The sequence below is a fragment of the Vitis riparia genome, chromosome 15 (genome assembly GCF_004353265.1).
Source record: "Vitis riparia cultivar Riparia Gloire de Montpellier isolate 1030 chromosome 15, EGFV_Vit.rip_1.0, whole genome shotgun sequence".
Classification (NCBI taxonomy): Eukaryota; Viridiplantae; Streptophyta; class Magnoliopsida; order Vitales; family Vitaceae; genus Vitis; species Vitis riparia.
Genome location: NC_048445.1, coordinates 18001890 through 18017996, shown reverse-complemented (window position 1 = coordinate 18017996; position 16107 = coordinate 18001890). Strand labels below are relative to the sequence as shown.

Sequence of the window (16107 nt, the reverse complement as noted above, 5' to 3'; positions counted from 1 at the left end):
ATTGAAGACTATTGGCACTGGTGATTTTTTTAGATTGTCATGTGCTGAGATAATTCTTTGTTACATATCACGAGTTTTTTTTCTTTCAGTTAATTGTCATGTCCATTTAGGTAGTACATGAGGTACATTAAGGTAGTACCTCAAGGTCTTAAGGTAGTACCTCATGTGCATTAAGGTAGTACCTTAAATTTCTAATGATTACATAAGCTATCGAATGAGTAAGCAAGAAGAACATAACAATGGCATGCTGTAATATGTAATGCAATGAACTAATTGTAGCTTAAGTCATAGAAGAGCAACATTTCTCCAATGTGCCTTAAGGTAGTACTTGAGGTACATTAAGGTAGTACCTCAGGGTCATTATGATAGTACCTCATGTGCATTAAGGTAGTACCTTAAATTTTTTATGATTACATAAGCTACCGAATGAGTGAGCAATAATAATATAATAATGGCATGCTGTAATATGTAATGCAATGAACTAATTCTGCCTTAAATCATAGAAGAGCAACATTTCTCTAAGGTGCCTTAAGGTAGTACCTAAGGTACATTAAGGTAGTACCTCAGGGTCATTACGGTAGTACCTCATGTGCATTAAGGTAGTACCTTAAATTTTTTATGATTACATAAGCTACCGAATGAGTGAGCAATAAGAATATAATAATGGCATGCTGTAATATGTAATGCAATGAACTAATTCTGACTTAAATCATAGAAGAGTAACATTTCTCTAAGGTGCCTTAAGATAGTACCTGATGTGCATTAAGGTAGTACCTTAAATTTCTGATGATTACATAAGCTACTGAATGAGTAAGAAATAAGAACACAACAATGTCATGCTATAATATGTAATGAAATGAACTAATTCTGACTTAAGTCATAGAAGAACAACATATCTCCAAGGTGCCTTAAGGTAGTACCTAATGTGCATTAAGGTAGTACCTCATGACCATTAAGGTAGTACCTGAGGTGCATTAAGGTAGTACCTTAAATTTCTGATGATTACATAAGCTACCGAATGAGTAAGCAATAAGAACATAACAATGCCATGCTGCAATATGTAATGCAATGAACTAATTCTGACTTAAGTCACAGAAGAGCAACATTTCTCCAAGGTGCCTTAAGGTCGTACCTGAGGTACATTAAGGTAGTACCTCATGATCATTAAGGTAGTACCTTAAATTTCTGATGATTACATAAGCTACCTTAATGATCATTAGAAATTTCAGGTACTACCTTAATGCACATAAGGTACTATCTTAATGGTCTTCAGGTACTACCTTAATGTAACTCAGGTACTACCTTGATAGTTTGGATCTTTTCTCAGTCCTTTCCTTGCTAAATGTGGATTTGACAAAATTGAGGAATTGCAAAATACCATTGTGACTGCATGTGTAGTTAATCATCATGGTACTAGTAATGGGATGGGGACATGTGTCCAATGCATTACTTTTCTTACTAAAGATAAGTATCCTGCATTCTCTTTCCCTTTCTTAAGTGGGATTAGCTCATACCTAGGTTTGTGCTAGCATTTTCTACAGGTAGCAGAGTTAATTTGTGAATGGAATCAAGCATGAATATTATAATCGGCAAAGCATTGTGGGCTGTGTGAACTTTTTCATGCGGTATGACATGGGATGTGTACCAAACAACTAATATCGAGTCAATGTTTTCTCATGCGGGCTAGATGGAGCCCCCATTCCTGTCAGTCCCCTTTGGTGATCCTGGTTGAGGTGGTTGTAGATGAGAGTTTGTGAACTTTTTTCTCATTTTGATTCTTTTTTGGTGCAGTTGGAAAGGCGAATTCTCTGTCAAAATGATTGAAATGCAATGATGAGGGAGTTGTGGTGTGGTTTTCCCACGAACGTGGAAAGAGTTGCTGCGATAGTCGACCAAAATAGTAGGACTCAATTGTTGCATTTTTTGTTTTGCTTAAACGATTGAACACTAGGACATTTCATCTTTGTGGTTGGAACCTTTATATGGCTCAATTAACGAACCATTCTGGATCTTGTTCTTTTATTTGGTGAGGTCTTCACAAGAAAGTTGCATGTTTGTTCAGAAAAAAAAAATGGTGGGAATCATCCTCCATGTTCATTTGTGGGCTGTGGCACGACTATTTGATGAGTATTGTACACCTTAATGCTTCAATTTTCTAGTGATATGGTGTATCATGTTCTCTTGAGGTGCCCTTCTCTTGGACCATTACTAGAATGAGATGATTCAAACTGATGATGAGAATCTGCTGGGGTTCACAGCATGATATGTTTGTCTTTCTCAAATAACAATGGATTTGATTGAATGTTGGTTGGTTGAAAAGGTGATCCTACCACTTAGGCTACCTGTCTTGTTGCAGCCCCCACAAAATTGTGTGAAATTTCCTTAATGCTACCACAAGACCAACAACCCTAAAGATCAATTTGCCACTTAATCCAACGCCTTGGTAATTGGCCCCTTCTCTTGTGTGAAATTTCCTTGGTTTTTATTTCAAAATAAGTGTGCAGAATGTGGAACAATGAATGATTTCACCTGCCTGGAAGCGCCTTCACTTGAGGGGAATTTCCAGTTTTGTCACCCCTGGTGAGAGGACTAAACAACACAATCAAGCTTGGGTGGGTGGTGGCATCCCCCAAAGTTCCCCTGGGATAGTTTCCTCTTGTGAATCTGGGATAACATATAAACAACCATTCCATTCCGTATTGCTAGATTTAGGCACTCCAACAAACTGACATCAATATATTGAAATAGCATCCTTACTTCAAATGTAATCCTCACCTTCTGAACCTATTAGCAACAGAGAAGGGTTGCTGCAAAAAACAATATTGAATTTCCAATAGTGATGGATCATTTAGCAATTAGTTGATTATGTCAATTCTGAAATACACAATAAATAAATAAATAAATATTAAAATCTGTCATTACTAAATTACTGGTAATTGCTTGAACATAGTTAGCAAATCATTGTGGTTAAAAATGAAATAGCAAATCGTCTCCGAAAAAAGAACCCTGAATTCCCAAAATAGTATAAAGATTTGAGAAATCTTAGCATATGAAAAAATCAAAATCCCATTCCATCAATCAAATAGACTGAAGCTCATGTCCTGCAATGAATGAAACAAAAGGAAAGATATATCAGTTCCTGAGGAATTAAATTTGTGCATGTGTTTAATACAATTAAGGTTGGCTATATAGGCATAATCAGTGTGCTTTCTATGTGAAAGTCCAATGCAGTGACAGGACAGTGGAGAGGCTACATGCGCAGTAAGATGGTTCCTGCAAGTTCCACATTACATAACCACACTTGGGCAGCCAAAAGTACTCAAATTTAATTGCATATAATCAAACTAAAAAAAGGATTTCTGTAATCTGTATTCATGAAAGACTAAAGTCTCATGCTCCAAATAACAACCATTCCTTTTATGTGGAAATTAGATTTTTTTTTTTTTCCCAATCAGAGATAGAGATAGCAAAGAGCATCAAATCTGAAAAATGCTTCAAAATCTAAGGTTTGTAGCCAAAAATGTTCTAGACCAGTGGCAAAGGCATGTTGGTTGGGTTAGGTGAGTCTAGCATTCAAATAATATAAAGGTCAAAATAACCATACAACATAAAGTAAGCAAAAATAGAGATCCAGAAGCTCATCAAAGTTCTAAGCTTCTAGCATCATGGTTTTACTTAATTTGAGAGAACATAGGTAGGATCTAGTTGTGCTTTCTCATTGGGAAAACATAATCATGCAACCCAATCCTAAGATAAGTGAGACCAAAATTGTGGTAATCTAGCACACATCTGGCTCCACACATATGAATGCCACTTTATATGCAGGAATTAAAGGAGAGCTCATTGTTGAGGCATGATGAAGGAGTGGAGATTTACTCTTAAAATGCATAAAGTGAATCCCAAGAGTAGCCAAAAAGACCATTAGGGACAGCTGATATGTGACTCAATAAGACTAAGGTGCTGGTTTTAGTGCCAACCCAATCATTGAACGCTTACCTCATCTGATTCCTCTTTCTCTTCCACCTTTTCCTCCTTATTTGGTTATGTGGCAACAGGTGTTGCACCACCACCACCACCACCACTAGCCGCAACAGTTGCAACAACAACACTACCAGCAGAAGGCACTGATGCCAATTTCTCTCTTCCAGATGCAATAAGCTCTGTTATATCCTTACCCTTAACTTCGAACAACAGCAGCTCAATCCCATCATCATCAGCTTCAGCTCCAACTGTGAATTAAAAGAACAAGTTTCAGCTCAATCCCACATTTAAGCTACTATGGTCATTTAACTAATACGAAAAGCTATGTTCATTTATAGCATACATCCACATGCCCGTACAACAAGACCAAACTTTCCATATAGTTGACATTGTGGCTTAGTTTGATTCAAAGAGCCACCACAACCTCTGCTCTATCCTCGACATCTTCCATTATTGCTTGAATTCCTTCCACCATTGTAGTAGCCTCGAGAAAAAGAATTACCCCTATTTTGATTATAATTGGGAGTAAAACCATCATTGTTAGAATTAAAAACACCTCTACCATTGTTATTTTGTACAGAATTGTGAAAACCACCTCTATTAGACTTCTTGTATGAATTATTGTTTGTGGCAAGATTCACTATTTGATGAATTTGAATTAAGATTTGTAGCACGTTTCTCTATTCGAGCTTCTTGAGCCAATAATAATGACTCAATTTCATCAACACTATAATCATCTGTTCTAGTCTTGTTGACTGAATGAAAGTATCATAATTTGATGGTAATCCATCAAAGATCACCTCAATATGATCATCATTCGAAATAACATGGCCAGCTGAAGCTAAAAGATCAACACCTCAATATTTATTTCCTGGTATTTTGAAACTGAACTTTGAACTGAGAAATCTTTACTTTCCTCTGAGAGGTAAAGTAAACTTCTAAAGTTTTCCTAATCTGAGCTGACGTATGTGAACCTACCATTCAAAGAAGCAAGTTTTCAGACATCGAAGACAAAAGCCAAGACATCAATAATTGATTTTGTTGCTCCCAATCCAAATATTTAGAATTGAATTTATTTTTTTTAATTGAATTATCAAGAAAATGTTGACGTTTATAACCTCGAACAGCTACCAATATTTGTTGCTTCCATGGAATAAAATTGGAATTTGTAAGCTTTATAGAGATTGAATGAGAAAAGGAAATTGGACTAAGACATGAGAAAGATGATGAAGTTTCTTGTGAAGAATTTTTTGAATCGTCAAGGACGACCATTTGATCGAGATGGCTCTTATACCAATTTAGAAAACGAAACCTAAAGAGAAATGAAAATAGAAAACAAAATCTAAAGTGAAATGATTTTCTTATGCTGATTTCTTTTGCTATTACAAAGTTTATATATCATTCTCAAATGATGATAGAAATGCTCATAAACCAATAATTAACAGACATATGCTTAACTATCTAACTAAGAGTCCCTTTGGTAATAATTTTATGAAGTGTTTTTAACCCTTTTAACACTTAAAAATTTATATCATTCAAGTGTTAAAAAAACTAAAAACATTTTCTAGAATCACTACCAAACACACTCTAAATTCCAACCATCTAACTATTTTTCTCAACATCTTTTATGCTCTATTCTCTTTTATATTATTAATTTTATGCTTAATTAATTAGTTTCAAATTTAGAAACTTTATGTTGAATTGGTAAATGTTTTCAAATTTAATTTCATTTTTCTATGTAAGTAGGGAAGAAATTATGTCAATTATATAATATTCAAATGAAATAACATAAACATATTTAAAAAAAAAAATATTCTATTAAGAAAGTACTTTAAATTTTCTAGTGTTCTATTTGTTTATGATAGTTAAGAATAATTACCACAAAAAAAATGGTTACCTAATTTAAAATGGAAACTATGAAAAAGTTTAAACTACTTAAAAAAATTAAACTGAAATTTGCATAGAATCGTGTATGTCATGCTAGCTAGTTGAAACTATTTTCATATATTTTTATAACGTATCAATTGATTTTGAGTTCGTTTAATAGTGATTATAGAAAGTGTTTTTAATACTTAAAAATTTTTATCATTCAAGTGTTAGAAATGTTAGGAACACTTTTTAAAATTATTACCAAATACATTCTTAATAAATGTTGGAAAACAACTTTCAGACTAGAGTTTTATACTTTTTAATACACTTGTTTTTCCTTAATCAAAATGTGAGACGCATCTTTGTTTGCTTAAAATTTTAAAATATTAAATTATCTTATTTTTAATACATCCATTTTAATGACATTGACCAATGTGTTCTCAATCTGTTGGTAAGACACTATGGTTGCAACCACATTTCCTCAATCTCAATATTCTTATGCTATGTTTGGTTTTGGGAAATTTGAGAGAAAATGTGAGGAAAAGAAAATGAAGAGGAAAAATGGAAGAAAAGAAAAAAAATGAAGGAAAATAAAAAAAAATTCAAAATTAATAAATTATTTTTATATGTTTATTCGAACTAATTTCACTTAGTTTCCTCTATTATATAAAGATTAAATAATTTTTAAATATATAAATTTCTTACTAATTTTAATGATATTTAATTTTCTTTAAAAAAATTTATTGTAAAACTAAACATAAGAAAATCATCTTATTTAGCATTATTTTCCTTTCCTTATAACCAAACATAACTTTAACCTTCTATAGTAAAGTTATATGTTCCTATTAGAATGTTAGGGAATATTAAATCAAATAATTTCTTTATATTTATTTTAATTTATTAAGATTATGATAAATATATAAATATTTTTATTTTAATAAGTAGAAATATAAATATTGATTATTTAATTTTTTGTAAGTATATGTAATCACAATTGCATAACTATTTTTATTTTTACAATAACATTAATAATAAACTATGAATGAAAATTGAAAAAAAAAATACTATTGATTATTGTTAGCTAATGAATTTATTATATATATCAAAGTAGGCAACAAAATGATGATAATGATATATAAGCAATTAATCATAAGTGGGTGAATTAACCAAAAAAAAAAAATGTACTTGTATATTGTGATTTCAATATTGTCCTGATTATATATATGACTTGATTCTTTTGTAGACTCGCATTTTTTACATGCGTCCCTATTACCCCAAAACATGATTCTTGCAAATTGAAACAAACAATTACAATCGAAATTAGTCATAAACGATTGTAAAAAGATTAAGGGGCATATAGAATATACCAAAATTTTGTAACATTAAATCAAGCTAAAGCAAATGAAGCCTAAAATATTAATTTACAAAAATAAAGGAACAAATAAAACTCAATTATTAATTATTAAAAATGTACAATCCATAGAGAAGTTATAATAGAGATCATAAAGAAGAAAATAGAAGGAAATTATTTAGTTTGACTATCCTAATAGGAAAATATAACTTTGGTATGGAAGATTGAGAAGATTGAGGGTATTTTTTATATATGATACATTAATAGTTGGAAAGTAGTATAGATAAGGAAATATTTTATTGTGAATATTTTTGTAATATAGAAAAATAAGGTTGAGAGAATGCACGGACCGACAAGCTGCTATCCCTTACACAGAGAGACATTAAAAAATAATAATAATAAATATTCTCATAGGTTGGTTTATGATTGAGTATCGTTCTTTGATTTTGTTGTTTAATACCATAATCTTAAAGTAAGATAATTAAAAAACTGACTAATGGTGAAAATTTAATCTTTTTTAATAGTAGAGAGGTGGATATAGCCAAGTGGATCAAGGTAAACAATTGTGAATCCACCATGTGCAATGCTTTGCTATAAAAGGATTTCTTCAATGAACCTGTCATGTCACACAGTTAATTACTCCAATTTCTTTTTCTCTTTTTCTTTTAAAGCATTTCTTTTTCGTTTTTCCTTTTTTAAAGCATTCATTTTTCTCTTATGAATGAGATTGATCTTACAAATTTCTTTTTAGGAGAAAGTATCAAATATGTAAGGGTGAATGAATTTCCTTTTATATTTAAAGTATTGATAAGGGTATTTTTAGAAATAAAAAAGTGACAAACATCTCGTACTTTTATAGGTAGTATAAATATATAGTGTAAAATTTTGTTTAAAAAAAAGATTAATATGATATGTCAAATTTTTAATTAAAGTTATTAATGATATTGAAGATAAACATGGATTCTAATCAACAAATAAAGTCAACAATAATATTAACTTTTAAGAGGTAAATTTGAATAATTGTTTTCTTCGTTGAAAATTCAAACTTTTAAGTTTCTATGGAACAATAAATTGTTATAGTTTTGGTAAGAGAAGTTGCAATTTAATAAAAATAGTTAGGTTATCGAACTAATCAGCCTAGGGTAATCATTTAAGGGGATGAATTAGGCGATAAATACTTTTTACAAAATTTAAATAATTGAGAACACAATTAATTGATAAATATATGCAATAATATAATACACGTAATGGAAAATCAATTGTATATAAAATAAAGCGAGAAAGGACAAAGAAAGGCAAATACAATAATATTGCAAGGATAAAAAAATCCAAACACAATGATGCAACTCCACTTATATTCAAAAAATAAAGGACAAAAATGATATTAATAACATATCTTTATAATGATATTAAGTGCCAAATATCATTGCTTTTGTTAACCAAGGGTTGGTGTAATCAAAACAATGACATGTTTGACACCCTATTGTGTTTCTAGTTAACAAAAGTTTTTGGGCTATATTTATGTAGACCTTTAAATTTGTCTAGACCCAATTTGGTCATAGCCCATGTACTTTTATATTTATTTCTAACTTTATTTTTGTTTTTGTTTTCATTTCATTTTAGGCAACTTCTTTTTGACTTTTTACCTTCATAATTGACTTTACAATTAAATTAATTTATTTTTTACTTTTAATTTTCAATGTGCATTTTGCATGCATGTATGGAAAAGAATTTAAGGCGGATTGCGCCTTTGATTGATGAGAAAAAAGAAAAAATTGAAAAAAAAAAGAATGTTTTGAATTTTGAAATGATTGAAGAAGAAAAAGGAAGAGAATGAAGATTTTGAGAGGGCATGGACAATGAAAAAGGAAAAGACGATTTGAGTATAAGAAAAGAAAAGGAAGACTCGGGAGACATTTTTGGAAGGGGATATTTCTTTTTTTCTTTTTTTCCTTTTTTCTTTTTTTCTTTTTTTCCAATTTTTCCTATTTTATTTTATTATTATTCTTTTTCCTTTTTGTTTGAGTTTTAGTCGGGAGACATTTTTGGAAGGGGATATTTCTTTTTTTTCTTTTTTCCTTTTTTCATATTTTATTTTATTATTATTCTTTTTCTTTTTTGTTTGAGTTTTAGCAATCATGGTCTAATTCCTCTTTGATATGAAATCTTTTCTCAAAAGTTAATATATAAAGGTAGGGTGTATATATTTTTTCTAATTTTAAAGGGCTCAAAAGAATTCAAACCATATTCCTACCTTGCTTATTCCATTAACTATAAATATAAATTTAATTCAACCAACTACAATTAAATTATAATCTAAGTGACCTTCATCAATGTGTTCCCAATATGTCAAGAAGACTATGTGGTTGCCATGACATTCCCTCAATCAATATACCATATCAAAATATACTCTCAATCAATATATCTTATAATAGAGATCATAAAGAAGAAAATAGAAAGAAATTATTTAGTTTGAATATCCTAATAGGAAAATATAACTTTGGTATGGAAGATTGAGGGTATTTTTTATAGGGACAATTGTGTTTTGGACCTAATTGGGACCAAAAATTAAGTTTTGATTCATATAAGTTTACCATTTAAATCCAAAACCTAGAGGAAGTATGAAAATTGAGAAGAATAATATAACTTTTTTATCTTTCTAAAAATGACCTTTATTGACTACGAAAAAAAAAAGTAGAAAAACATTAATTCAAATTTTATTCCTTTTGTAAACATCAATAAAATTTAATTTAATTTAGTGATTTGGAAAAAAATACATCATTTTCCAAAAAAACAAAAATAAATCATTATTATTATTATTTAAAAATCAAACATCTTGGAAAATATATATTTTTAAAATTGTGTATATAAAAAATAACTAAAAATATGTCAAATTTATTTATTTTAAATGATATATATTTTTAGAATATATATTTTTAAAAAAATTAATTTTCTAAAAATAATAAATTTTCAGAATAATTATTAAAAAAAATTAAGATAAAAAAGTTTGTCAAATATTATGGTAGATAATACTCAAAATAGTTTTGAAGGGCATATTGGTCTCTTCATATTTTATATCATTCTCATCAATTATATAACTTTGATAGGTCAAATCTTAATTTTTGGACTCAATTGGATCCAAAACATAATTATCCCTTTTTTTATATATGATACTGTGAAGATCCAAAACATAATTGCCCTTTTTTATATATGATACAATGAAGAAGTTCTCTCCAATAGACATTATGAATTCTCATCAAATGTCAAAGGCCTCGCCAACTTCTGTTTTTCTCCTATGGATGTTTGTTATTGGTAAATCTCTTTTTGTTTGGTTTCCGAGAAAAAATGTATCTGAAAATCATGCATGTTGCATGATTATTATTTTTATATATATATTTTTCTAAATTAATAATGGGTGATGTTGCAGTTTTTACAATGGTGGGTGTGGTTCGAGGGGATCCATGCAGTGAAGGTTTGGGACTGTGTGGCCACGATTGCGCACAAAGATGTACTAAATTACATCCTGGTGGGGAGGGATCTTGTGAGGTAACCGGCAATGTTCCTTTATGTACCTGCTACTACGAATGTCCTCTGCCGCCGCCATCTCCTCCCAAACCAAAAACCTGCTACGGCGCAGGGAATCCCTGTACTATTCAATGTTGGAATGACTGTTGCAATCAGAACTGTGGTGTCAAGTATAAGAATGGTACTGGATACTGTGAAGACATTGGAGTGCGCCCTATACTGTGTCAATGTGAATATCCATGCTAGCCATCTGATCAACACCCCTTCCATGTGATAAAGAGCCTTTGCCTCTATCTTGTCTTTTCCATGAATAAATACTATGAATCATAGTTTTAATTTAATTTTAAAATTCAGTATTACACATGTTTGCAGATTCTAATTTTGTTTTTATTTTTCAAATCATAAATTTGTGAAAGAAAATATTTTTAATTCTTGTTGTCAAAATTTTGAAGTAAAAAGTAAAACATGCTGCCAAACTTCATATTCAAAATTGTTTTCAAAATTTTAGTTAAAAATTTGAATAAGAAAAGTACAAATAAACATACCTAAGGATAAGATATGGAGAATTTAGGGTTCTTTCTTAAACTTGTTTTTAGAAACTATTTTTTATTCTTTAATTTTAAAAAGTTTTTAAAAATAAATTTTATAAAACATGATCAAACGAACCCATATTTTCTAAATATTTTTTAAAAATTGATGAAAACAATTTCTATTTATTCTTTAAAAAAATGTTCTTTATTTCACTTTAAAAAGAAAGAAAACAATGGTCAAATAGTGTTAGAAATTTTTAAAATTAAATTTCTATTTTTATTTCTAACTTGATTTTTTGTTGTATTGTTATTGTTTTTGTTTTTGTTTTGATTTCATTTTAGGCAACTTATTTTTACTTTTTACTTTCATTACTGACTTTACAATTAAATTATTATTATTATTATTATTTTTGCTTTAAATTTTCAATGTGCATGTATGGGAAAAGAAAATAAGGTGGATTGCGCCTTTCATTGATGAGAAGAAAAAAATTGAAGAAAGAATGTTTTGAATTTTGAAATGATTGGAGAAGAAAAAGGAAGAGAATGAAGATTTTGAGAGGGCATTGACCATGGAAAAGGAAAAGAAGATTTGAGTATAAGAAAAGGAAAGGAAGGCCCTTGAAAGATGGGAGACATTTTTGGAAGGGGATCTTTATTTTCTCTTTTTTCTTTTTTCTTTTTTCTACTTTTCTTATTTTATTTTATTATTATTTTCCTTTTTTTTTTTTGTTTGAGTTTGGATCTTAAGAGCATTAATTTAGCAATCGTGGTCTAATTCCTCTTTGATATGAAATCTTTTGTTGAAAGTCAATATATAAAGGTAGGGTGTATATATGTATATATTTATCTAATTTTAAAGGGTTCAAAAGATTTCAAACCATATTCCTACCTTACTTGTTCCATTAACCATAAATATAAATTTAATTCACCCAACTACAATTAAATTATAAACTTAGTGACCTTCATCAATGTGTTCTCAATGTGTCAAGAAGACAATGTGGTTGCCATGACATTCCCTCAATCAATATACCATATAAAAAATACTCTCAATCTTCTATAGCAAAGTTATATTTTCCGACTAGAATATTATGGAATATTAAATCAAAAAATTTCTTTATATTCATTTTAATTTAATAAGATTATGATAAATATGTAATTATTTAAATTTTAATAAGGAGAAATGTAAATATTGATTTTTAATTTTTGTAAGTATATGTAATTGCAATTACATTGTTATTTTCACAATAACATTTACCATGAAATAATGATAATGATATACTACAACATTGATGCATAAGCCGCTAAATTAATAAAATAAAATAAAAAAGAATGTACCCTACAACATGATTATTGCAAATGACAACGAACAATTACATTCCAAGTTTAGAGGGTATTTAAAAACTCAACTTAATATGACTTAATAACTTAATTTAAGTCATTAAGTAAATTAAGTATAATTAGTAAAATAATTTAATCGTACAACTTAAAGTTAAAAACAACTTTAAGTAATAAGTTAAATCAATTAACTTATTCTTAAGTTTATAGCTTTATTTTACTTTTTTACTTTCATTTGCATTAGTTACCTCTACGATCTCTTTTACTACTCCACAACTTCTATTATTACTCCACCTCATTTGCCCTAATTATAATTTATGAAGATAAATATGTCAATTTAATTATTTAAAATAAATTTTAAGTTAATTTTATCAAATAACTTTATTACTTAAAGTAAGAATTAAGTAATAAGTTTTAAGTTAAAAAGTATAATTTAACTTAAATGCAACTTAAGTAATTAAGTAATAAGTATTAAGTTTTACAAAACATCTCCACGTATTATGAATGTTTAATAAATAAATTAATTTCTTATTTTTTATTATTTTTTTAAAAAAGTAATAATCTACTAAAAGAATAAAGAAATATATATGGAAATATGAACTTTAGTAAATAAATTATTTAATTTTTAGTAAATAAAGGAATGTAGTATCATCCATATATAGAATGAGAGAAGAGATTCCCATTTTAGACTTTAAATGGTACACTCTTATTGAGCATATTTTTTTTATAAATACCCATAAATTGCTCTCTATAGACCCCAAAATTTGTCCCATTTTTATTTTTAAATTAATTTTTAGCCCCCATTCCCAAGAACAGTGCAGCCCCCATTTTTCCCTCCTTCCATCTCCATTCTTTCTTTTTTCTTCTGGCATTTTCTCTTCTTCCGACATGCCCACATTTCTCTCCAAACCCCCACATAGCAGTCTGCCATCTCCCATTTTCTTCTCTTCGATTTTTTTTTTCTTCTCCCCCTAAACTCCCATATAGGCCGACCCCCATATTTTTCCTTCTCCATTTTCGTTCCCCATTTTTTTTTTCTTTTTTTGCTTCCCCCCCAACTCCCACGGTTGGTCAGACCCTCCATTCTCTCCATTTTCTCTTCTCCTTCCCCCATTTTCTCCAAACCGCCAAAATCCCGCATAGATTTTTTCTTTCCCATTTTTTTTCTAAGTGTTTCTCCCTCTGAAGACCCACTACCACTTTCTTGAGTTTCCCGACTCTCTTCTTTCTTCTTTTCCTTTCATTTTTCTCTCCACATTTTTTTTATTTTTACTTTTTGGTTTTTTTTTTCCTTCCATTTTCTCTTTCTCATCTTTTTCCTTTCTCTCTCTGCCACTGCCGGTCAACCACTATCGGTCGGCCACTACCGGTCGGCCACTACCGGCCAACCACCCCACCATTGTCGGCTAGCAATCCGACCACCCATAGTTTTTTTTAAAACTATTGACATGTATATTCTCATTTTTGTATATCTTATTCATATTGGCATGATTGATTCTCTTTATTGTATATTATCTTGTTTATCTCAACATATTGTTTATTCTTGTTATATACATATCTTGTCTATCATGTTTCTTGCTTAGCCTGTGTGTAGATATGGATGATATACCTATTATTTGCATGACTGCTTGGTGCATGACTGCTCTTCTTCTATGTGATGCATGTATTGCTTGTTTGTGTGGGACACACATCTATCCCCTTACCTCTAGCTCCCTAGTCTCGGTTGACCTTGTTTCCCTTGATTTCGTATTTGATATGAGACTTGTTACTTTGTTTTCTCTTCGATTGAGCTAGTGATTCAAAATAGGGTTTAGTGATGGGCTATATCTATGTTTGGGAGCATTATGGAGGAGGTCGACACATTGATGTTGATTGGAGTCCAATCTTTGAAGACCTGTATAGCCCAAAGCTAGATTTCAGGATATTTGTGTGACCAGTGTGTTTTCTCTCTGCTTAGTTTGATAGGATTTTCGGATACACCCACACCATTCACTATTCACCTTAGATTACCACTAAGTGTTGAGAGTTGTGAGAGCTTTCACCATAGTAAACCCCTTGGAATGTTGAGGTAGTGCATGTGTGGAGGTGATGACCACCTTGCATGGAAGCGCCTCATCTCTTCAGAGGCATGCAGAAGGTTACGTATCGTCGGAGGGTACAATCACTTCTGCTAGGGATCCTTTAAAGTCCACTATTTTTTCTTTCTAGAGCCGCCTTAACCTTGTAGGTTAAGCCTTATATATTTTGATTAGGATTTCATTTCTTACACGTGGGTGCATCTGAGGGCCTTCAAAGCCTCTTTAGTTACAGTTCAGATGCAATACTCCATTTTTTTTTGTCTTCAGTTGAGAGTGCTTAGAGATCGGTGCAAGTTTGAGTATCAGTTGGACCACCCCTTCCTGTATGGTTTTTTAGTCTACTACACTTTCTCCCTTGGGCTTCATATAGTCTTATTTTCTTGAGTCGACACGTTATTTTGGTTTGTTATCACTTTTTGCTTAACGTTTTGGGATATGCTCTTTGATCATGCTCACCTTTTTACATTCTTCACTTGTCATGGGCATAGTACTTCATTCTTTGGTTGATTTGCTTATTTCTATTTTCAACCCGATATTTTTATTACAAGAAGGTGAAAGACATGTTTTCACATTAACACCATTTTTTAGAGGTTCGCCTTTATCACCTTATCATTTTTCTTTATGGAGCTCCAGTTGAAAGTGAATCAAGGGTATTTTGTTATAGATGGAGCATCGATCTCATGACAATGTTGGTTTTCAAACCTCATTCATTTTTTGGATCATTGATAGAAATTCTTTAGTCACATTTGTAGCCATCTCATAGTGGACACTTTTATGAATTTGGAGTCTCTATCATACATCCAAAATTTGATTATTATCACATGACCACACATCATGTGTTGTGTTAGTGTTTTTTACTTGAGGCGTTTATTCATTTGCACATTGTGGTTTTGAGGCCTGACCTATCATGGAGGATATTGAACTTATTAGCCTAGGATTGGAGATTTGACCTAGGGAGATTGAGATTATAACCCATCATCTTATGATCAGAGCAGTACTTTACCCACTATCACACATTAACTTTGCTTTGACCTACATCCATTCATTGTGAGCTTTACACAGTATCATTCTTGACACCATTATATGACCTTCTCATCACCAGTTGTTTTATCTTTGCACATATCCTCTTTGATCCGACCAGGTAGAGTGTGAGGAGTTTGAGCCTAGGGTTTACACAGTATCATCCTTGACACCATTATATGACCTTCTCATCACCAGTTGTTTTATCTTTGCACATATCCTTTTTGATCTGACCAGGTAGAGTATGAGGAGTTTGAGCCTAGGGTTGATCTTACATGGCGAGGGATGACTTATGATCTTTGGGTGGCTTACGATGTGAAGATTGGTTGATTTCCTGATGGGACTATCACTTATTTTGCCATGAGTATAGAGATTGATCTTGTATGATAAGATTTGGCTTGTGATGAGCAGTTATGCT

General features: G+C 30.7%; 1 pseudogene; it reads right to left on the bottom strand.

The window, feature by feature from the left end:
* Positions 1 to 3011: 3011 nt before the first annotated feature.
* LOC117932029 lies at positions 3012 to 10996 on the bottom strand (annotated as a pseudogene).
* Positions 10997 to 16107: the final 5111 nt, after the last annotated feature.